Genomic DNA, 24168 nt, shown 5'->3' with positions numbered 1-24168 from the left:
CCTGCAACCTAATTGTGACCTGTCCATTGTAACCAGTAAATTTCTGAGACCCTGTTCCTGGAGCTTTATTTCTTTCTGAAGATGTTGTCTAACACTTTTATCTCTTAGTTTCTTTCTTTTTTTTTTCTTTCTTGGTTTCAGTTTTTCTTCATTCTCTCTATGATTCCCCTTCAGAATTCATTGTTTCTTCTTTTCTTGTCTTTTTCTCCATGTTATCTCTCATGTCTGACATTTTCTTCCCCATGATGACATTTTTCCCTTCCCTTCACATTTCCAGACTGTAGTCCTCCTGGGTAGGAACCATTCTCCTTAATCCCAGGCCATTCAGCCTCTATGGAGAGGTTGTGGAAAAGGACTGACAACTAAGTGTGTTTTCCTGTGCATATGTGCACACATGCACATGTGCATCTACTTTCAGATACGGTTGGTATGAAAGCTTGATGGCTGAAATGAAGTGTCCTGGCTCTGACTTTTGCCTTTCAGCCAGCCATAAGGAGTCATTTCCGAATGCAGATGCCCCCCAGAATTGCCTTGGGAGTACAGGGTCTCAAGGGATCAATCAACAAGAGTTTCTGCTGCTTCCTTTTAGAGTCAAGCATTGCCCTTTTCCTTACGCTGAGGGTCATGGGTTTTTGAAGGGCAGTGGCAGAATCATGAAAGAAGACGTTTTTCTCTTGCTCATTTTTAAGTGAGGGAGTGAATGAACTGTGATAAATATTTTTCTGTATATAGCTAGAGCTGTCTCAAAGAAGTGGCAGAGGAAACAGATGGCAGAGGCCCTTTATAGGCAGCTGCTGATGTCTCTTAAGGTGTCACCATCAGAAGAAAAGTGGTTGTAATTGGGGAGCTTCAAGATCAGTAATGCCTGAAAGGACTAGAGTAGAAAAGAATGTCATCCTGCATGAAGGTTGGGGAAGGAGGCAGAAATCAAATATTCAGAGACTAAGGAATGGTGCTTGAGAGTTGAAATAAAGTACAGGAAATAAGCTGAAGCAACTATGAAGTTTTACTGAATGACAACGAAAACAGGACGGATGGTTTCCCTGTGTTTGGGAGTTCATACTCGCCTACAGACAGTGGGAACATTGTAGGCAGGGTGAAGATCTGGTTTAGAGTATTTTGGGGACAGCAAGAGAGGCTGGTGTCCAGCGGAAACAACTGAGAGACATAGATCTCCAGTGCACTGTGGAAATGCAGCTGAGAGAGAGGAAAGGTCCAGGAATATCTATCTCCAGGCTCTTATCTTCTCCAACTTGCTTCTGAGCAGCATTGCAGCATGTGCTTTTGGGATGTCAGGGGGGGTGGGGTGCTACAGTTTGGTGTAGAAGCCTCTGTCCCAGATATTCCTCAGATAATTTGCTTGCCTGGAGCCCTACCATCTCAGTGTATGCAGCAGAAAAAAGAAATTGGAAGTTGACCTGTAAAATAACAGAAGTGGAGACATGCAGCTGCTCCCTCAAGAAATAACCAGAGCTAGGCTCCTTCCTATCTGCCAGGCTGGAAGGGATTGCACAGTGGGCTAGACCCCTAAGTATGCCAGTCATGGAGTTGCTTAAATCTCTCCTGCTCCATTTGTGCCTCCAAAAGTGGGAGCCATGTGTTCCTTTCAAGGAAGAGAACATTCAGAAGAAAGTTCAATAGGAGGTGTGGGAGGAAACCAGGGAGGATGACAGGATCTATAATGAAAACGGAAGGGTTTGAGGTAACAGAGAAGCTGGCATCAGGCTTGGTATTGGAGATTAATTGGAGCTGAGCACTGCACCACATCTTCTAGCTGAGACACCTCCATTGCAGCTGTACTCAATAGTCTTGAAGGAAATAACAATTAAGAGTAGAGCAGTGCAGCTGTTTTGCTGTTGGTCAAGGGAGCAACAGAGAAACTAATATGTCTACCCTGCCAAGTGAACTGCAACGCAAACAGCAGCGCAGCACGCAGGAAAAGCATGGACTGACCATTTTCCTAAATTTCAGACGGCGCCTAATTATTGCACCACTTTTCCCCAGTCATCGTTCCACTCTTCCCCTCTTCAGTCATCGCTTTGTCTGTGTGTTCACAGGAAAGCATAACTGAGAAAGGCCAAGAATGGCTTTCCAGGAATTAATTCCACGGGCTGTCTAAGATCACAGGAGAAAGGTGTTTTTCTGTGTGCTGCATCATTACAGCTTGGCTCACATTTGCAGGAACAGCGAGGGGGAAAGCATTCAGAGCAAAGCAAGACTGTGAAAAAGAGCACTGTGGGGATGTACAGGCACCAGGGCCAAGGAGAATTTATACTTTTCCGCAGAAACCGAAGGGATGGGTTGTTTATGGAAGTATACTGACTCAGCTGTGGAGGAAAGCATCTCTGCATGCTGGAAACAGCGGGATGTTTGGGCCTGGAAGTGTCTGTGGCAGCTGGGAAGCACAGCTGGCCAGAAGGAAACACAAGGCAAGAGAAGACCCAAAACAAAGGAAAGCTGGGAAAATGAAGAATCAAAAGAGTCCGAGTATAAATTTTTTGTCCCAGCTTGGTGATGCCAGGAAATTTATCTATACAACAAACTCAAGGCAGACATGGCTACCTCCTACAGTGAGGCTCTCTGCTGGTCTCACGGATTGTAAACACACGCATCTGTCCTTCTTCTGGAGGCCTGGAGTACAGCTTTCATAGTAAAGAACCCATGGTTTGGCCAGGTGATCAGCAGAACCAAAAATTAATGCTCCTATTTGGCTGTTGCTCTTTGGCAGAGGGTTTCTGAGTATTTCACCTTTTATTGCCATGCTGCCATTACGACTGCACCAAAATGCTTCACGAAGGGTGGAAACACCTTTATGCTAGACGTCATGCATACACGAAAGCTGTTGTCCCCACATCAAAGAAGTGACAATCTAAGATGACAAACGACATATGAAGGGCAGCAAAGCAGAAGACAGCAAACGTGTAGAGCTTGTTTCTGTATTTTTGCGTTTGACATCAGTAAGAGTGTATTACACCTGGAACTGACTTCATTTCCTTCTCCAGGCAGAGCAGAATGCAGAACAGGGCACATCTGCCCAGCACCAGGCAGTGCCAGAAGGAGATACCCAAAAATCTCTAAGCAAGCTAGCTTAAATATTCCAAGCCCTAATGGCTACTCAAGCATGGTGCTCTGCACAGGCAAATTAGCAGTGTGTCTGGGAGCTGTCAGGATGCAGCACTTAGTCAGGTGTGCTGCTTCCAAGACCCATGCAAGGTCACATTACAGTGTGCCATGAAGCCTCTCTCAGCTCTCAATCCAAATCTAATTCCTGTATTCCCATATGAGCATGCCTGAGTGGTTGGAGGGGTTCTTCCCCATGCTTGGTGACCACAGGTGGTCTGAAAGGAAAGAATGATCACACCTCATTCTGTTCCTGTGGGAGAGGTACTGTATTATTTGGGGTTCTGAAAGGAAGCTTGGTTCCAAACATGTCTCCAAGGGCTTGAAAGATCTGGAGCCCCCAGATGCCATCACAGCTGGATTTCTCCTTTTGCAGTTTTAGCAACCAGGGTTGAAGGAGACAGAAACAAATCTCCATGTGACCTGCAGATCCTGTCCTTTCACATGAGGGCTGAAGCATGCTGAAGAGGCAGTGCTGGAATGCTTTTGCCCATGTGATATCTGCCCTGAGCATACACGGCCACTTCCTTTTCTAGGATTGTCACTTACCAGTGAAAATTCATTGGATTCATGACAAAACTGCAGGATTTACCAGCAAAAAAAAAAAAAAGTTTGTTCTTAAAATAAATAAAATCTGATCTGGAGGTGGCAATTTACTCAGACACCCAAGAGATCACTTATTTTGAGTATCTTGTTTAATTCTCACTGAGACTGCTAGTTTTCTGTCATTCTTGATCTTAGTTTACTCAGAAAAAGGTGTAATATGCTATATGGCTTCTTCCCCACAATAAAAACAAATGAAAAGGACTCAAGGAGATGAAGGCTCCATGGCCATCACTTCACTGAGCTGCACCACAGCAGGGACAGAGGTTGAACCCACACCCAAACAAATTCTTCAGACCTATATGTAGACCTGCTGTTCTTTGGAATCCAGTGGAGAATTAGATCTCTGCAACAGATACACAGTCAGTAGCTTTTCCCAAATAATGAACTAATCAGAAATACTAAAAATAGGCTGCACTGGAACATCAGTTCAGCCATTTGGAATGCAGAGCAAACGGCACTGAATGTGTTTAATGAAGTAGAAGAGCTTTGTTTTTAATCCCTGTGCTATTGATAAAATTCTTGATAGGTGATCAAATGTGGACTTTGTTTTCAAATGTTGTGACTTCATGAGCCTGCCAAGACCCTCTTAAGCCACCTTTGCTCCTTTCACTGCTAATGCCGTTGGACTTCCTGCCTTTTTCAGGACCTAAAATAAGAATAATTGTAATGTGGTCTTTTTTTTTTCCGGATAACAAACATTTAGCCTCTGGGCCAGTGATCAATTTTCAAGAATAAATGTTCATAGTTGTACAAAATCAGACCCTGAGAACTGGGTCGGATATGTAAGAGAAGATGACAAGATGGGAGGCAGATCAGTTCACATCTCTGCATGCTGTTATGAGAATAATACCAGGGCATTAGATTAGTAGGATGGTGAGAGTGAAAGAGGGAGAATCTGTTTTTTAATTGTACAGCAGCAAAATGAGTAGGGAATCAGGGTAGAGCCTACAGCTGAAGAGAGGTTTAATTTTCATGCAGGGAAGGAAGTGAGCTGGAACCTCATGGGTGTTAGACCAAAGAACATGCAAAAAGACTAAGGGAAACTGAGGCTCTAATAGGAAAAATAGGTTTATTGTGAGGATTGAAGCAATCCTATTGAACAAGTTTAGTTCATGCAGACCCTACTGGCTGTCCTTCACATGTGGACTAGCTCTTTCAGCATGACTGGATTATACTCAGTCCAAAATGACAGAGGACAAAAGAGTCTTAAACTACCATCATATTCACATCTTTGAACTTATGTCATCTGGGATTTCCCCTGCATACAGAATGTCTTCAGATGGAATTTAAGCAGATTTTTTGCAGTTTTGTGCTATTAAATGGGGTGAAAAAAGCTAGAATGAATTTAAGCACTAAGCCCTACGTCTGTTCACTGGGTGACATATGCTAATACGTTAGTGATCTTAGCGGGCAGTTTGCTATGCACCTTGAAGCTACCTTTATTTTTCCTTCCAGTGGATAAGAACCACAGTGTCTTCCTTCCTCATGGCCTGCAGGAAATCTTCAAACATATCTGAGATTTAGTTTACATGCTTTACAACAATGTTTTAACATTTGTTTTCTTAGTACACACACAGTCCTTAGCAGTTCTATGATAATGTTATTGGTGTGGGGGACAACATCCTATACGGGCTAAGCCAGTATAGTAATTAATTAGCTGACTGAACATTTGCATTGTGATTATAAATGCACAAATTATTCAACTCTATTCTGTTAGGAACCAGGTCTTCCTTTTAATCTCAACTGCCCATCAATTACAATGTACTTATACCTTAAGGTGATGAGAGCAGCAGAAATGCCTAAATAGGTTGCTAGAAAGTGCTACGAATAAAATAGAGATGTAATTCATTAGCATTGGCCACTCTTTAATTGGATGAATCACACAATGGGTGTGTTCCCAAAGCCAATCAGTGTGTGCCAGTTCAGTAGAGCCACAGCGAGCAACGCTGTGCTGCGTCATTCGGCATTCTCTGGTGAGTGATTAAATCCAAGTCATTTGTAATAAATCAAATGCTGTCACAGGGTCAACCTTGTGGGTCATGCTAGGTTATCGTGGTGGCTTTGCACTGGATATATCAGGTACTGCTGTGTCATACAGGTTTTTGCTGGGTCATGGGGTCATGCCGGGTTCCTCAGATGCCATCTCTTGAACTCACGAGGAGCCGTGCTGGAGTATGTCAGAGGAATGATGAGAAGGGTTTGCTGCGCAGCCTTCTAGTGCACCTGGTTAAGGCTTCTTCTCTTGACTGAAATACCTCTTCCCTGGAAGATGTGCATTTGCCTGGTTTATTAATTTAAACGCTTTGACTTCAGTGATTTGTCCCTTCCAAAACAACACCTGCCCGTGGCCCACACTAGGCACTTGATCCAGTGACTTCTCTTTTATTCAGAACAGAAAACATTGTGCTACTTTGGTTAATTATATTGGTGCCTGACTCCACAAAGTCCAAAATAGATCCTGACCTCTGCTAACATTGTTGTACATTGCTGGTTTAACTTCCCTGTTGCAGACGAATTACAGCCAAGAAATGTGTACACCTCCCCTCAATTGCGGGATGAGGCTGAAGGACAAATAGGGACAATAACAAGACGTGTTCCAGGAGTCCCCTGCTTCTGTGGCACCTTGTTTTGAGTTCTGATTTGGCCAGGTATATGTTACAACAGCCCTGAGGTACTCTAACTTGCATCAGAGACTAAGCCAATCTTTTCTGGTCTGATGGTCAGAAAAATTCAAACACATCACAAAGCCACCTTTAATCCCCACACTACCCATTGTGTTTCAGATACCACTGGGAAAGCTGGGAATCCACATCTTCCCTACAGAAGTCATTTTTAATGGAAAGAGCTTCAAATGTTGACATTCCAGACTATTCCAGGATTTTTTAAAAGACCGTTATGGCCTCCTGTGAGGTCTGCGGTTAGTTGAGTAGTAACTGATGTTTGCTTTTATAGAGAAGGAACACAGGAATAGTCTCAATAACATTTTTAAACCTCTCAAAATAAATTCATTTTCCATGACACAAATGGCACCTCCAGAATAGAGAGTGGCAGATTGTGGTATGAAATTTTACTGGTACCAATCAGGATGACATTCCCAACCCACTAGTGCCATCGCTGGTCAGGTAAACAAAGACTAACAGATGATTTACTGAAGGAGATGTCCCATTTTTCATCAACAAAAGCAATGCTGCTGGTGAGGTTTCAGCTTGTGGTTTCTACACATGCCATTGCTGTCCTCTGCTCATAGCCACAGAAGTCATTCTGGTAGTCCATAGGTTTTCACTCCTTGATGCATTTCATCACCCAGAGTCCCTGGAGCACAGGAAAATGCTCCCATGCTCATGGAAAAATTCAGACACAGAAAGGTTAAGTGGTTAGCGAAGTATACACAAAAACTGCAGTAGAAGTGAACTTCTCTCCATGTCTGAAGTCCATATCCAGATCACTCCACCAACACTGTTTACCTGGCTCCACTGACTATCTTACATAGATGATCTCTAAATCACCACAGAAATACCATGGATTGCAATCAGTAACGTATTAGAGCCAATTCAAGCTCTATAGTACTTCTTGCAAGCTCCTAGATTCTTTGAATATAGGAGGTCTCTGCAGGAGCCACTGATGCTGGTCTTCTATTGGAGTCAGTGAGTGAACCAGGAAAAAAAGTTATTCCCACTGCAATTGAAATCAAACTCATATTTTCCTCAGCAGAGCTATTTTAAGTCATTCGTTATTATCTTTTTTCTCCCCAAATAAAAGCCTGTTTGATACTCAGAGGTTGTTAGAACCAAAGGGGAAAGACAGAACACTGGGGTATTGTTCTTGCTGCAATTGCAGACTTACTTGGCACCTTAAAAAGATTTTACTAAAAAACAAACCAACTCTGGAACGCTTTGAGGAAGAAGAAGAAAACAGAAAAGGAAAACAGGAAAAAAAGAAAATCCATGCTGTTCTTGGGCAGTGTCAGGGAAGTAAGGCCTGAAGTTACCATACTGGGTCCAGTCCATTGCTGCCGTAAGGGAGCGTAATCCACTGATTCTTGTGTTCAGACGTGATGTGTATGAGGCTATGACACAGATTATATAATTTAACCTTTGTGATGTACAAAGGATCCAGTACTGAGCTCCTGTGTACATATGCCACAGATGGTGTTTAACGCATTTCCATGTCGTGCTGGATTCCAGCTTTCTCCTCAGGCTTTCCATGTCAGTTGTAACTCACCTGGAGAAATGTTCAGGTGTGTTTTTCTACTGCAAAAGCACAACATGGAAATGCACCCACATTAACTTCCCACCACAGTGCAGCCTCATGGGTATTACATGATGCAGGCAAAGGCACAGTTTGGCACTTTACATTGCTTGCCTTCTTCCACACACCAGCCCAAGGAATCATCTCACCATCACCCATTCATTTCTTTCTCCACCTGCTTGTCTGTGATAGGTTTTTTTTTTATTTCTCATTCATGTTCATCAGGTGCCTTCAATTCCCAAACATGTTCCCAGATCTGTCCCGGTGTCAGCTGTTGAGCTAAAAAGGGATTTTCTGAATTTGATTGATCAGGTTGTCACAAACCTGGCTAGGAGCCATTTGTTGGACACTAATCAGATTCCTGCTGCAGGATCCAGCTGCTGAGTTTCCAATGTGCTTTTAGTTTCTGGAGCGTAAAGAGAGACGAAAGCACTACACCTGACTGAGCATCTGCAGGGATGCTTGAGGGGCATAGAGCCTCTATCAACCACCCCTTCCTGAGCACTTGACCTTCTGCTGCAGTTATCTGTCGCTGCAGGTTTGCACAACTTCCCCAGGTAGCTTAAGTGCAGCCTTTCACAGAATTCTATCACGATGCATGAGCCTTTCGGCTTACACTTTAATTCATCAGGCACTGCTAGATGTAACACACGTGGTAGAGGTGAACTTTGCACATAATGCCTGAACCTAGGCATTATGTCAGAAAATACAGATCATGAGAAAACAACAAACACATGTCCCCATCCACTGCTCCCTCTCTCTTTGGTTCAGTGGGGGATCTCCTCCCTTCAGATTACCAGCTCATAATTTGTCTTTTCTGAATGTGGTTATTCCCTTTGCTAAATTAGCCTTTTTCCTTTCAAAAACCATTCACTCCCCTCTCTGCCACCCATTCTCTCCTGCCTCTTGAAGTTTCCTCTTGTTCATTCCCCAAGTCTTTCTTTATCTTTTCCATCCTTATCTGGCTTTGTTCAGCTTTTTGTGTTGTGCACAGGGCTCAGTAATCCCATCACCCCTGAGTTCAATCTCAGTCATCACCCACCAGGGCTCAAGAACCAGCTGCAGTCAATGATGCATAAAGGACTCTTCTGCCTAATAGGGAGTAGGCACCCACGCTGAAGCTACATTATTAGTTACAGCAGTGTAAGAACACCGTGACATCAAGAAAGCCGCACAACTCATGTAAAGGTCCCACATCAACATGAGGCTCAGGAACAACTGTTCAACAGCAGGCACCCAGGGAAGAGGTGTTTGAGCTCAGTGCTATTCTAGTAGCATTGTAGGCTTAGTAAGTACAATGACTCTGAAAGACATAGAGGTATTTACCTGAACAAGCAACTGGGACCTTCAGCTGCTCATGTGGCAAGTGTTCAGAGCTGCTGGTTCTGGAGGACACCTGCCCACCTGGATTTCCTCCACACATTCAAGTTCCCTCCACAAGATCTTGGAGGAAAAAGACGAGATCAGGGCACAGATTATCTTCTAGCTGTTATATAGAGTAATAGAAGCGTACAATAACTTAGTTTGGAAAAGACCTTTAAGATCAAGTCCAACCATTAACCTAGCACTGCCAAGTCCATCACAATAATGAGTCAGGGTCCCAGAATATATTATAACCTGCATGTTCTTATAAAAGGAAATAGGTGGAAGCATCATGCTGTCTATGGCTGCAGCTCAGCAGATGGTCCATTTGCACCCTATAATTTATGAGCCATGCTGCAGCATGATTTAGAGGGTAGAGAGTGCTTCAGTTTCATCAGGGACATGGAGGTAAGAGAAAGCTTCTTATGAATGGGCTGGGAATACAGCTTAGGGTACAAGAGAGTCTTCCTGCACTGACATGCCCACACACAGACCGATGCACACATCACCCTTGGAATAAGGATGACTCGATGGCTCTTATTATAAATGATCCTTGGCTAACAACATAGGTAAAGTAATTTATGGCTCTTCTTGCATTTCTGAATAATCTTTAGTAGGTTGAATTGACCATAAATCTATTGCTGTTCTTTGGGTACAGATGTGAATCCAAGGACTCTCTGACTCTTAAAATGATGAAGTTTGGCAAGCAGAAATCACTTTTAAAATCAAGGATTCAGTCTTCTCTCAGTTAAAGACTGCAGGAAGTGGTGACACACTTACAGGAAGCAAGGCCTGATTCTGGTAAACTGAGCTGAAATAACTTGCAATTTTCAGAATGGGATGAAACACATGGCAATTATAATGCAAGAAGCTTTATGAGGATGTAACTGTTTAAAAGCTGATTATGGAAAAAAGGGACTTGGCATCCAATCTGGAAGGGTAGCAGAGGGAGGGATGGCTGCATGGCAGGGCTCCTGTTGGTGTATGAATGTCTGCACCATGGTGGCATTGTTATCCCCTTCTTGTCCTGACAATATACAGTCAATGGCACTTCAGGAGGTGGGTGGGGGACATCTGGTTAATGAGGAACAGATGGACATCATCGGACGTGTGCTCTACCTGCTCTTTGCTTTGCTGCTTCCTCCCTCACTCTCTGATTTCTCCATTCTCTCCCGCAGATGAGCTTTTCCTTCTCCTTCCTTTTAAATGGGAGGGAATATTGCTGTGCTCCTGAGAAAGAGCAACAAATGGCTCTGAGCAGAGGCAAGTGCAATACCAGCAAGTGCAGTTAGGAAATAGCTCATCGCTTGCATGTGCCTTTCTCTGGCATCCCTACGTGCTATGCTGGTCCCCACTTACTGCATCTGCTTCCCACCTGAGTTCTTGGACCCATCGTGACAGTGGGCAACAGAGGCCACTTTCTCATGGGCCATTTCTTTGATAGCACCTGTTTAACGATTTGAGAAGGACTTTCTTGAAACCCATTCCTTTGGACCTGGCAGTTTACCCCACTGAGAAAAGGTATTTATTTATCCATCCTGGCTCTCGCCTCCTTAGTTCATGGTGTGATTTTTAGAAGAGGTGAACCAATGGAGATGGCAACCTGAATTTCTGTTCCATCACAGCACAGATTTGTGTCTGAGCTTGTGTGTTCTCAGCCAGTTCGTGGGTGCCAGTAAAGTGAGTTTGTTGGTCTCCCATAGAAATCTGAAAAGCTGAATACAAACCAGATCCTGAGGGTAATACAAATTCCCAAAGGCTTGTGCAATCTCACAGCTCAGAGATGATATCACAGTGTTCCTATATGTGCTTCTACAAAGGAAATCTTCCTAAATCCCTGTGTTTCCACCAACGCTGAAAAAATAGCAAACTAATTCCTATCAAGTTCCAATTGGCTTTCATTAATACTAGTGGCTTTCATTGAGATTTTCTCCCTGAGCGATATGACAGAAAAGGCAGTCCCTAAACCCCTTTTCACTCCTTCCTATAACAATTTTTCTTCACTAGAGTTTTGTTTGCTCACAGTTACAGAATTGAACTGATCCCTCAGTTTAAGTTACGTGATGTCCTTACGTAGCATCAAGACAAGGTTTTACGCCTTCCACCTTCCTCTAACTCACCAAGCATTTTAGTGTGGGTGAGCAAAGTGCCCTGAATCAGTCTTTCAAGGGCAGCAAGAAGAGGTATAGTCAGCAGTCCGGCTGTGCCACCTTCTTCTGTCTCTCTACTCTGAGAGCTGTTACAGTGTCCAAAAATGGGATTAATTTTCTGTGTTGGATAAAAGGCCTCTGTCCCTTCCATGGTTTCTACTACAGCTGCTTTTGAGACACATTGGATTTTATATATATGGCACAAGCATAGCATGAACAAGGAAGGAGAACTTCAAAGGAGAATGATTTAGGTTGGCTGAGGTAGAAACTAAGTTAATTCACTTGAGTTGATCATTTCAATGAGGAAAATGGACTGAGTCCCCATGGTATTCTCACCATTGCACACAAATGCTGAGTTAGCATCCAAATCCATCCTCTGCCAGGATCTGGACTTTATGGGCAATTCGGAAGTCTTATTCAATATACATCCCAGCCAAAGCATCATGACTATATCTGATTGTCCTTGGCTTTCCTTCCAAGACCTTTTCCATACTCCCTCTTTTTCTACCTTTTCCCAAATGAGCCCTCACTTCTCTCTTACACCTGTGGGGAATTAACAAGCAGATTCTAACACAGTGAGTTAGCAATACCTCAGCAGCTTTACAGAGTCCAATAGCTACTGGCAAGACCAGGCAACAGAAGGAAAAGCCTGTTTATCTCTCTCCTTTTGCCATTCATCAGAAGCTGAAGCAAACCAATCTTAGCTTTTCCTTTGTATGGCCCTCCCTGGGACTCTATTCCTGCCTGGAGCATTTCCTTCGCAACAGCAGAAGAGTGAAGAGCCTGAGCCCCACTACAGTAACCTCTGAAGTCCAGAGTGACAAGACTGTCTTTACTGTACTCCTCTCCCACGAGCTATTGAGCATGGCGTCACAGTCTGGAACTGGTGTATGCTTCATTGAGTTCACAGGGAGATCCCAGTCTAAGGATCCCATCCAGAAGTCCTCAGGGAGAGAATGTGCTCAGCCATCCCTGTCAGCTCATCTCCAGGCTTCACCATGCACATACAAACAAGTCTGTCAGTCCACTCGGTGCTACCACTTTCCATCTGCTTGAATGGTTGTACACTTCTTGGTTCATCTTAGATCCTTTCCTCAGACACATCTCATATCTCTCCTTGGACACATTCCACAGGGACAACAGTTCTTTTTGAAGTCCCTTACCCATAAAAGAAGTTATTGGTCATTCGATCCTCATGCAACGGAGTTGGGGTGGTCTGGGTGCTTCTCACCAGCGTAACCTCTCTGTTTGGCAGCTCCCTTCCCTTCAACCCCAGGGTACATGTCTTGGCAATAATGTTATCTTCAGTGTTCCAATTCTAAATAGTCTTCCATCTGCTAAAGAGTGAAAATCAGTGTCGGTGCACCTGAACCTGTTCCCTTGCAGGGAGATTTTCTATGCACTGCCCCAGATTTGTCAAGTCCATTATGAAGAACCCTGTTGTGCAGAACTTCAAGACACATTGCTTTGTAAGATAAATGCAGGTTGAAAGCGTGCAGCTGCATTCCTAGAGAAAAGGGCTACAATTCCCCAGAGACACTCGAAGGTCCAAGGTAACTGCAGTCATGACCTCGTTGCCTGCACCAGTCTTATCAGTGCAGTAATGGAATGAACTTGTACAAGCCCCACTGGAGAAGAGACAGAACTAATAATCCCGAGCCTCTCTCCTACAGCAAGTGCATGCCCAGAAATGACCTGGTGTGCCTCTGAGGAAACCTTATGCGTATGATTGGGCAGGGAAGGAACTGGGGTTTAGTGGTGGTTTTTGGATTCCTGCTGTAATTTCTTGTGAACTACAAGTTGATTTTTTGCTTTGCACCAGAATGCAGCAACACTGGGAGAAGTTCATTGCTTTTTGGCTGTTGAGGCTGCTTCACTGGGATTTCAGGATGCCGATTTTCCTGAACTGCACACAACTTCTCAAATGTGATGAGACCCATGATCACCCCAAGTGAAATAAAACATCCCTAGCCTGAGTTAGAGTTCAGTTTCAGTCCTTTTTCCCTGATTCGGCTTCACTGATAAGTTGGAAATAACAATGCATCATAAACCTTACGTGAAGTCTGGGCTTCCATCCCAAAATTTTCTCTGAGGTTTACCAGTTATGAAGAACATTGTAACCAGCCAATGGTGGATCCACTGTAGCACTCATTCTTTTACTACACTTAAACTGACATGGAAGGGTTTTTTTACTTTAATATGCCATTCATCAACTGAAGTCTATCAGTATGTTGCCAGTCTGGGTAAATCTGTTTTTCCCTGCACGTGCTTTTCAATCTGATTCCTTTTCACCTTTCAAGTTCTACATGTAACACAATCTTCAGCAGCTGGATCCTGTGGTAGGATGAAATCTTGCAGCTGCTCTGTGGGAATTTGTAGCCTGGCCATTATCATGCTGTGTAAGTATTTTAGCACTGGCTTGCCAGGCTTCGCGATGACATAGCACTGACTTTCACCCCCCAGTTGTGTTTGTTCATATACACCCTCCTATAACTGGGCAGGGGGTGTTGGTTAAGAAAATGTTGGTGAGACAGTTGTGTCTGTTAGTTAAGTCTGAATCATAGAATAACTGAAGCATTCAGGTGAGGAGGGACCTCACAAAGTCTCTAGTCCAACCTATTGGTCAAAGCAGGGTCGGCTGTGAAGCCAGGTTTGCTCAGGGCTTTATTCATCTGGGGCTAGGTTTGATATCATATTCCAGCAGAACTTCAAATGAATGTGGTATATCACTGAAGAACAGCCATCCCTAAAATTTCAGATGCATATAGCTTTTTAAAAATTAATACTTAGGTCTTAGCTCTATGTGCATCGTGCCTTTGTAACTTACCACAGCTCCTCACTCTACCAGTCCTCAGTAGGTGCTGATCAAGAGCTGAAAATAGCTGTATGAGATCTCAAATCAATATAAGCTATAAGTCCTGCTTGGGCCATAAACTTGTAAGAAGGCCAAATGAAGAACCTTGTATGACTTTCTAGGTGGTGCACACAAGTAGAGAGAAAGCAGTGCTTCATCTCCTTTATCACAATAACTAGAGAGTAGCCAGAGAGTAGGAGATGTAGGAAAGTGTGATCTGCAGTCTCAAGCTCCCTGGGAGCTCAGCATGTGCACACTGGAGACTGCAAACCCATGGGAACATTTCTGATGTCTCCCTGCACCCTATTTCTAGACCCTGCACTCAAATGCACACAGGGTTGCCCTCTGTCCTGGGGATGAGTGGACTCCTCTTTGTGACCCACTGCTTACCAGCTTCTGAGCCTGTAACAGGAACTTACTCCTTTCTGTTGGCAAAGGGTTAGGCTGGAGGAATCATTGTATCATAACCCACTCGGGCCATCCTCAGGGTCCTGGGACTAGGGCTGGATGTGTGAAACCAGAGTTGTCATCTCTGGTCAGAATGGATGTTACTGGATTCAGATTCCCACACTAAGGTATAATGCCCTATCAGGAGGGACAAGAAGAAAAATATTCCTCTGAAATCCCATGTATTTGGCCCCTTATTCAGGAAATTGTACAACAGCTTGGGGGCTATATTACCCCCATCATGGGGTGTGAAGTGGATGGAAAGTTTTAACAGCGACACCAAGCAATTTAGCTGTTTCATATAAAAACTGATTTTTTCTCCCCCTAAATGTGACAAGGGATCATAGTCCTCCTATGCTGAGGATCTACTGCTGTAGGTCACAGAGCTGCAAAACTGTGTCAGCCAGGGCTGCTCAATAGTTCAACGATCTGTTGGACAAATAAGAGCATGAGAAGCACAGTAAAAGGCAATCTGAGACCACGTGAGTGTCTGTCAGCCAATGCCACAGCTCTGGAAAACCCAGGGTTGTAATTAGAAACAGTAAGTCTTTCATAAAGCAGCATCTCTTACTGTGATATATGTTAGATAAACACACACAAAAGGCTTTAGGCCAACCCACAGGATCTAATGCAGTCAGGATAGTCAAACCTGCAGCTAGAGGAGCCTTCCCAAACCTTGGGCTCCCAGGAGAGGCTGCACCTCTGCGTGATACCGCACACTGGTGCTCCAGAGACACTGGAAACAGGGTCGTAGACAGCCTTGTGCCCTTATCCCATAGCAGTGGCTGCCTTGGTCACAGGCAACTCCTCTTTACTGTCACTGCCAGTAATTCCTTGCATTTCCTATGTATCAGTTATTTTCAGTCCCTCTTCTCTGGAGCTCACTGCTCAGACCAGCCAGGAAATGAGATGCTGCACTCCAAACCTAATGCAGTGCAGCCAGAGGAACCCAGTCAAATTACTTTGCAAAGAACCCCACATTTGCTTGCTCATATTCACTAGTACACCCCACAGCACAGAGTGTCACTGCACTACATATGGTAGATGAGCACTTGGTGTTTTGTTGGTTTTGAGATGTGTGTGATTCCCAGCATTGCTTATCTGGTTTACAGCTGGCTTATAATCTATGTGTTGGGCATGTAATGGTGTGCAGCAGCACGATTGATCCAGAGCTACATGTGGTGACACTGTCACCTCTGTCTCTCTCTTTTAAACTGTTCATCATAAATTTGCAATCTAAGTTTCCAATACCAACTTTATTTACCTGATGCATCACTTTGCACTGCAGCCCTTTCACTGTACACAACATGTGGGATTTCATTTCAAGACTTCTCCACTCAGAAGCAGAGGCCTTTCATCCAGCAAGCTACAGAGAGTGGTTTCACTGGCTTGGATGGAAAGGATGGACATTTATAACTAATAAATATGCCAGCAAATCATATACGTTTGGCTGCATTCACAGCTTGAGCTGAGTGAATTGGAGGCAGTGTGAGCTGCTGTAATGTGTCATTTTCTCTGTCCTGCCAGCACATGACTCACATAACTTAAACTATCTTAACTATTGCTGGACTCCCCTGCACTTGTCCCTTGCTGCCCAATAAACAGGATAGTGATGTGGTGTTCCTAATAGCACCTCTAAGACTACCCTATACTACAACAGTAGCATTCCTGAAGAAGCCAAGAAAAGAAACATAGCTGAAAAGACCAGTAGTCGAAAAAGCTGATGTATTTTCACCAGAAGAAGGTAGCAATTCATACCCTCTACCTATCATTATCCTTAAGTATCGATTCTCCAGTCACATTTTCTTTGTTAAATCACTTATTTCATCAAGAAGGGATTCTGCGGTTGCAGTCAAACCTTGACTGAGAATATCTGTGCATTTGGTGTGAAAAGTGCATGTGACCTGAATTTTAGACTAATCTCTCAGACTACCCTTTTAATGAAAACACAGCATGCTGCATCTTCTACTGTTGGTAAACTCCTACCATCTGAAGGGACAGGTTATGTTCCCATGGGCCTGTTGTCAGGATATTGTACCTTACTTTACAAAAACTATGTGTTGGTTATCAGATGGGTGAGAAGACAGGTTTTAGTAAATAACACATAAAATATTTGTGTGCCATCATTCAGTTTACTTTAAACAAATTTGCTTCAATTGTGTTCCCACTCCATTTGTCTGCCTTCTGTGACTGTTCCAGCAACATATTTACTGGCACAGATTTTCACTTAAACAGCAACATTTAAGTGAACATGTTTGTGAAAAAGCAAATGTTGAATCTATAACCAAAAAGTATGCCCTGTGATGAGACCTTACTACTAATGAGTTACAGGCACTACCATATTGTTGTCGGAAATTTTTGTCTGAGGGGAACTTAGAATTTAAACACAACAACAAGAGCTGCAAAAGAATCTTTTCCTGGTCATATTTTTGACATGTTCTTTCTTTTGGGGGTGAGCAATGGAAACTAAATCATTTTCCATTTCCAGTTGATGGCATAGGAGAACAGCAATTTAGTATATGCGTCCAGTCAGAAAAGAATTGAATTTTATATCATCTCATATACTTAAAGCAATGCTGGCAGAAATGGATTAGCAAACAAATCAGAGGCTGAATTACCCTGATGCTGTCAAAAACACATCAATCAGCAAACAAATTAAGAGAAGTTATAGTTTTTCTCCAAGAATTATTTAAATACAGATGGGAGCAAGGGTTAGTAGCTCTGAGGGAGTGGATACATCCCAGACTCCTCAAAAGAGGGAATAGCTTTCTGTTGCTTATGCATGCAATTGTGCTTTTACATTGCTTTTCAATCCCATTTTTTGTAACCTTTGTACCATGTGTTGGAAGAATGGGGACTGGCCTGGGTTCACAGTGGAAAAATACAAGATTAAAGTTGAAAAAATTGAAAAGAAATCTGAGATCAATTGAAATCAAGACAGGGGGAAAGAGAGTGAGAGTCCCCAAACCAGAGAGTTGGAAATATTAGTCCAGGTCAAGCAAGCAGTATTGGAAAAAAACTTATGTCAACAACTGTAGCTGTGGAAGGCACTAGCAGAGAAATGCAAGTAAAGGCACATACTGGAGGAAATCAGCTTGGAAAATAAAGGAGAGGAATTTGATATTTTGCCTCAAAACAAATGGGAAACCATGAGTTTGAGATGAAAAGGCAAAGATGTAATACCAGTTGTGTTTAGTTGTACACACAAATTTGGAAAAGCCCTGAGTAAGAACATTTCAAAGGTCAGACCATGCTGTAGACATTATGGCTGGTAGATTTACTGTTAGAGTAAGGAAAGCAGGTTTGCAATTCACAGAAATGCCCAGGTTATGCTTAACATCTGCAGAAAGGGCTTCACAGAGGGTCAGGAAAATAATACAGATTATTTGAAGCATTTTAGATTAAGATAAACTACTCTACCTGTGAAGGAGTTAACTGAGAAAAGCTGACACAAGTTGAGAAGCTTTCTTATGCAAGAGAGGCTGCAGGTAAGCGGGGAAGAGCCAGTGCAGTTATAAAAGGTATGTGTGCATTTGAGTACTATTGACATTACAGTGGCTGGTAGAGCTCAGAGGAGTTTTTTACCGAAACGCATTATTTGTTTGTGAATGTTGGTTTGTTGAAGCTGACACTCTGCAGGAGCGTACTTTCTAGTCTCAGCGGAAAAGGCTGTTTAGATCTGAGACGGGATGACTAGGCAGAAGGAAAGAAAGAGAAGAGTCAATCAGAAGAGCCAAAGAATTAACTGATCTAGAATACAAGAGATCCAGGGTGAAGTCTATACTGGGTGAGAAAAAGAATTTCAATACTAAGTCTGGCTGCTAGACTGCTAGTTCATCTAGGGCAGGGCTTCTTTCCCCTTCCTCATAGAAAAAAATAACTGAGGAGTTATGGATATGCCACAGTACGAACAAAAGACTAATTCTGAAACTTCAGAAATACCCTGATGCTTTGCATCATCACATCTCTTCACCACTTCAGGCAGAAAGAAGACCCTGAAGCAGCAGTATCCTCATGAATGGAGGTCTCTGGCTCTGATGCCAGAAGTAACTGAGCTCTGTATGGTCTTGATCAGATGGTATACAACTACATTTTCATAGGTACTTCTTTCTAAGTGCCTCATCTGAGATATTTTGCACCTACTGTTCTATTCTGTATTGTTCAAAGGTGCTGAAGACCTACTGCTCCCTTTCAAGTCCTACGGCAAAGCAATTAGGTTAAGTTATTTCAGACTGCGTTCCCAGAAATGAAGATGCATAAAATGAATGAAAACATGAAAATATTGGCCCTAATATCTCTGTGAGTCAGCTTTTCTATCTCTACAATAGAGAAAACGATGCTAACTGATTTTGCAAAATGCTTTGAGCTCTACAGATGAAAAGCAGCATGAATGTTAAGTGTGACTATAATTTTTATTAGAAAAAGATTTAAAGGATCATCTCTCCCTGGAGAAGGGATTCTAGCACAGAAGAGACATCCCTGTCCGAAGTACTGCTTGAAAGTTGAGCAGTTGCTAAGAGCCAGAGTACTCTTATCCCAGTGAGTACCCGGAGACGGATGGAGTGGACAACCATTTCACAAGGCTGCCATGAGGTAAAAAAAAGAAATGGGACCAGGCATCATTATCAGAAAGGAGATCATTAGATTTCTGCACTGTGGTCTGCATGAACCTACAGCAAAAACAGACAAGGACAGTCATGTAGGAGAGATAGGAGTGAGTGACTCTCTTAAGTGCTCTATGAAGAATAAGGAGGCTCTGGGTGCTTGTTAAATGGTATGGTGGTGTCAGTGGAGGAGCCTGAGGACACAGCAGATAATGGCTTATTTTCAAAGAGCTGAGCAGAGTACCAGAAGCTAAAGAATTACTGGGAACAGGAGTAAAGTAAAAAGACGGAGTAAGGAGATAGGCCTAAATGATGAGAGGTACCAGGGTCAAGAGAAGTAGTTGTTTTTTTGAGTGACTGAACTATGTCAGATGTTTCCAGGGCTGCAAAAAGAGTAGGAGGAGAGGCATGAGAAAGGCTCAGGAAAGGGGAATGTTATATCTAAGTGAGATAAATCAGGGCAATCTATGATTGAAAGATGGAAAAAGTATATTGTACTTGTCTGCAAAAGGGCTAGGAGATGGGAACGACATGGGTGTGCTGGGAAGAGCACCAGTGTCAGAGAAACAGCTAATAGCTGTTGAGAAACAAAGAAGGAATAGGATCAAGACTATCCGTAATAAACTGCCCTAAGTCTCCTGCTGGTCATGGAGGAGGGAGTCATACTGTTGTTTCTGAAACTATAACCCAAATTACGGAAAACCAGAGGCTGGACAAAGTATCCTGAAGAAGATCTTGAGGTGGTGCATTTTGTTTGGTTTCGGTTTTCAACGCAGATGGTGTTGGACAGAAATGGAGATTAACACAGCACTGCAGGTATTGCCATAATGACCTGAGAGAGGAAAGGAGGGAGCCAGTCAAACTGCCGATGAGCACTAAAAAGCATGTGGGGAGAATGATTGAAGGGAATCAAAGGTTTAGTTTAATCCTGAGATGAAGAGACAACAGGAATTGGTGCAAATTAAGCAAGACAGCATTGGGTAGGGAGGGAAAAGCTGGGCTCATTAGGACAGATTCCCAGGGATCAGGAAGCTGAAGCTGAGAGTAAAGCAAAGACTGTAAGAAGTCTGAAAGACCATGGAAAGTAAGAAAATAGAAGAAATTCACATGCACAAAATTGCTCCAGGAGTGAAAGGAGAGATGAGCTGTTTAAAAACATACATAGGATCTACTCAAGAGTTTCAGAGATGGGAGATGGGGCTCCTCCTGAGAGGAGCAGGCTTGATTTAGTTCTGTCCTTCAGTACCTACTGTTGGTAGGACATGATCCAGGGAAGCTGCAATAAGCAGCAAAGACAGCTGCATTGATCTCCTTGGGAACTTGCAGAGTGTGGGAAATGCTCTGCTGCTGGGATTATCCCCTTGGTCACCATTTGGGGAGGTCCTGAGGTTGGAGATGATCCCACTGCTTTCCTCTCTGCATCCTACAATCTGTGGGATGCAATGGGAGATCCTCAGGCCCTCTGTGTCCTACTGTTCTGCTGCTGCAATGGCACCCATCCCACTGCTCCTAGACAGCTCTTTCCTGTCGACTGCCTCCCCTTACAAATAAACACTCCTGATGTGCAGCTGATTGATTAGGCAAGAGCAATGTAGAGACAACGCTTTACCAAGCTATTTAGACCAGACCATGAAAGCACAAACCCACTCAATTCTCAGAGCTGGAGAAGCCCAGCAGGACTATAGGGGAGGCTTAATACTCACACTAAAACACCCAGCATGCAGCAGCTATATTATCTTTTCCTTACCTGCTGTTCCACTTGTGTCACTTTCTCTCCTTGAATCCCTGTGCTGACTTCCAGTCTCTTTCTACATCAAAGTTCAGTTCCTTATTTCATCTTCAAGGCTTCACGTGGCTCTGTTGGAGCTTTCTCCCTCCTTCCTCTCCCACCCTACTCACTCATCTCCCCCTGCCCGCCCCCCCTCCATCTTCCTGCAGCAATGACTTCACTCCTTCTCTCCTGCTGTCCTCTCTCCTCTTTCCACCACACAGCCTCATTCACCTCCCTCATGCCTGCCCTCAGGACTCATTTACTGCAGCTAGTCTTCCTGCGTTAATGACTTCCACTTCTCCTACGCCGCTGGCAAGCTTTGCCCCTTTTGACTATTAACTTTGTTTACTATTACATCTGTAGGATGAGGAATGATTCAGAGATACCCGGCCAAGGCCAGGAGCAAACAAGAGATGAACATGCCATAGCTCAGCTTGTGACCTTTCTCAGGCACTTCCCTCATTCCAGCCTGCACATCTCAGACCTAATCTCATCCCTGCTGGTTTCCCGCTGACCTCACCAGAAGCAGGATCCAGGCCTCACAGTTGCTGCCTAAAGGCTGCTGAGAGCCTCTTCTGAAAGAGCTGAGCATCCTCACTCGTTAGTGCCCCACAGGCTGGGGTCTTTGTAGTGTGGAACCCTGGGGGAAAGATTCTGCCTTTTTAGCTGCCAGTAAAACTCTGTGTACACAGGGTGGCATGTGGAAATACATAATAATGCTTAACGCTATGAGCAGACAGCATTAGCAGGGGAAGACTTCCCCCTCCCACTCACCCTTTGTCTATCTGTTTCTTTCCCGTTGTCAAAATTTAGCATCCTCCACTGAGAGACTCCGTTTTGCTCTGATGCTTGGAAAGCATCCAGTCCCAGCTCACTCGCTTTCCCTGCCAGTCTCCACAGGTATTCTGTACACAGGGCTTCCAGCTAGTCAAGAAATGCTCTCTCTTCTTCCCCCCCACAGGGGAATCTCCAAGTTCCGGGGTTGTTACAGGATCCTGGTGGCTAGGCAAAGTCATTCATTCTTGTTCTGATGTATTAATCACCTCTGCGCACCACAAAGTGCACTACTGGAAAAGAGCAGCCCTTCAGTAGGAGCAGAGGGCAGCCCTGAAGAAGCATTTGCACAACGCATTCGTCAGTTCAGGTCACAGAGGAAGCAAGAGGAAAACCTGCACAGTTGTGTTTCTAATTTGTCCCAAACTCATTCTGGTGTTCACTGAAAACGGCTCCAGGAGAAGCAGTTTGGACTAGGGATTAACGCATAGAGCGAATTTCATGTTTGAGGTTGACAAGACTCTAACATAGGCTTGGCCAAACCAAGGCCACAGCCTTCCAAGGCTGTGCTGATCAAGAGGGCCAAGAGAACAGGGTCTTGGTGCACAACAGTATCTCAGAGGTCGGTTTTGAAGACACATCCCTTTAACTGTCCCCATGGAACAGATGTGCTTTCAGCAGCCACATCTGCCCCAGCAGGACCCAAAGAGAAGTTGCAAACATCTGTTATGTATGGTAGCTGAGGTGGATGCAGAAACTGGGCTGGAAAAGCATGAAAAACTCTTTTCCTGCCCCACAAAGCTCTGAAATTACAAAGCTTCCTATTCTACGCTGGGGTGGGACAAAGGTGGTTTTTTAAGGCTTTTTTTTAGACCAAAACCATGAGTTAGATACATTGAAACTGTCAGTAAGCCAATAGCTCAAATATTCACCTTATTCACCTGGAATTCAGGTGGTTTTGTCAAAGTCCCTGCATCCCCCTGAGAAATTTTCATTGAAAAACTCTGAATAACTTCAAGAGAGAAAGACTTGCAGCAGTGGCTGTAGCATGGGGAAAATCAAAAGGTATTTACTCATGAAGAGACATACACACAGTGAGAGTGAAATGCTGTCGTTCTTTGATCTTGGCACGTTTCCTGACTGGCAACTCCAGTTCGAAGGTACAATAATGAGGTTAACATCTAAGGTGCAGCACGACATTTGTTGTTGCTTCACAGACTTCTGTAGCTATAGAAACGATCAGAAACTGAGGAAGTGGCTGGAATTTCAGACCAGTGATTCCAGTGGAGAACTGGTAATTTTTTCCAAGGAAAAGTGGGCGAATCTGGAAGGAGTTCGCATTTTGGCAGTCTTTAGGAGACAAGTTTTTAATTTACTGGCTTTAAAGCAGGGAAGTTTCAGTTTTGAAACTTGGGCTATGTTACCTCACGTGTGGGGTAGGCAGGGAGGCATGGTTTGGTGTAAGAATCTCTGATGGGCATGTCTCCAAGTAGTGCAATCCTGGCCACAGAAGGTGACTCGGTACCTGGCTTGGACATGATTCAAAGCCCTAAACGGCCTTTCAAGTTTCTAACTGAGTGTAACTGGACCAGATCACATTAGAAATAATATTCCCTAGTCTAGTATTGTGAGTAAATTTTATCCCATTATGAATAGCCTCCTCCCCAGGACGCAAGAGTAATGTTATGTGTAGTGTAGCAGAAAACGCTTCAGAGATTAGCCCTAGCACATAGCTCACACCTACAGACTCTTCTGTAATAAAGTAGCGTACTCAATGGATGAAAAAATATTGGTGCGGCAGCACGGCTTGCAGTCAAGCTTCAAAGAGGTTATTATGACTGAGCAGCAGTACCTGCTCCCCCATATGCCTTCTGTGACTGTGCCACAGGTAGTTCCGCACTCCTCCTTCACAGCCTCCCTTTCAAGCTCCCCTCTCCAAATCTCCCCTCCCTCACTGACCTCCTCTCACCCTTATCGCAGGCATCATCCCTAAATCTAGCACGCTTTTCCCCTCCACTGTTTTCTTTTTAAAACTCAGCATAAACTAACACAATACGCACACACATACAACTGTAAATGTCCCATGATTCTCTGCTGCTATAAACCTTTTCCTTCTAAACACCCTGCTGGTACTGTTTGCTTGTTAAATAAGCCCAGTGCTGTGCTTAAATCTAACTTTTGTTGTAAGCATTTCACAAGAGGGCCAAGTCACTTTGTTTCCTTGTAAATCAC

The 24168-nt window shown here is 43.8% G+C and overlaps 1 protein-coding gene and 1 long non-coding RNA gene across 3 annotated transcripts in view; both read left to right on the top strand.

Annotated features, from left to right (window-relative positions):
- CACNG2 (calcium voltage-gated channel auxiliary subunit gamma 2) overlaps positions 1-24168 on the top strand; it is a 50690-nt gene that overhangs the window by 10479 nt on the left and 16043 nt on the right. The gene's annotated exons all lie outside the window — the stretch shown is intronic.
- Positions 5352-7854, top strand: LOC133275903 (uncharacterized). Its single transcript, XR_009745728.1, has 3 exons — positions 5352-5699; positions 6237-6397; positions 6510-7854. It is a non-coding gene; the product is annotated as an uncharacterized LOC133275903 (long non-coding RNA).

This window comes from Pezoporus flaviventris, unplaced genomic scaffold (genome assembly GCF_033815535.1).
Source record: "Pezoporus flaviventris isolate CSIRO_AGI_PZ_B2104156 unplaced genomic scaffold, CSIRO_AGI_Pfla_v1 ptg000002l, whole genome shotgun sequence".
NCBI lineage: Eukaryota > Metazoa > Chordata > Aves > Psittaciformes > Psittacidae > Pezoporus > Pezoporus flaviventris.
Note: the sequence above shows the minus strand (reverse complement) of the source record. Positions and strands in the feature narration are given on the sequence as shown.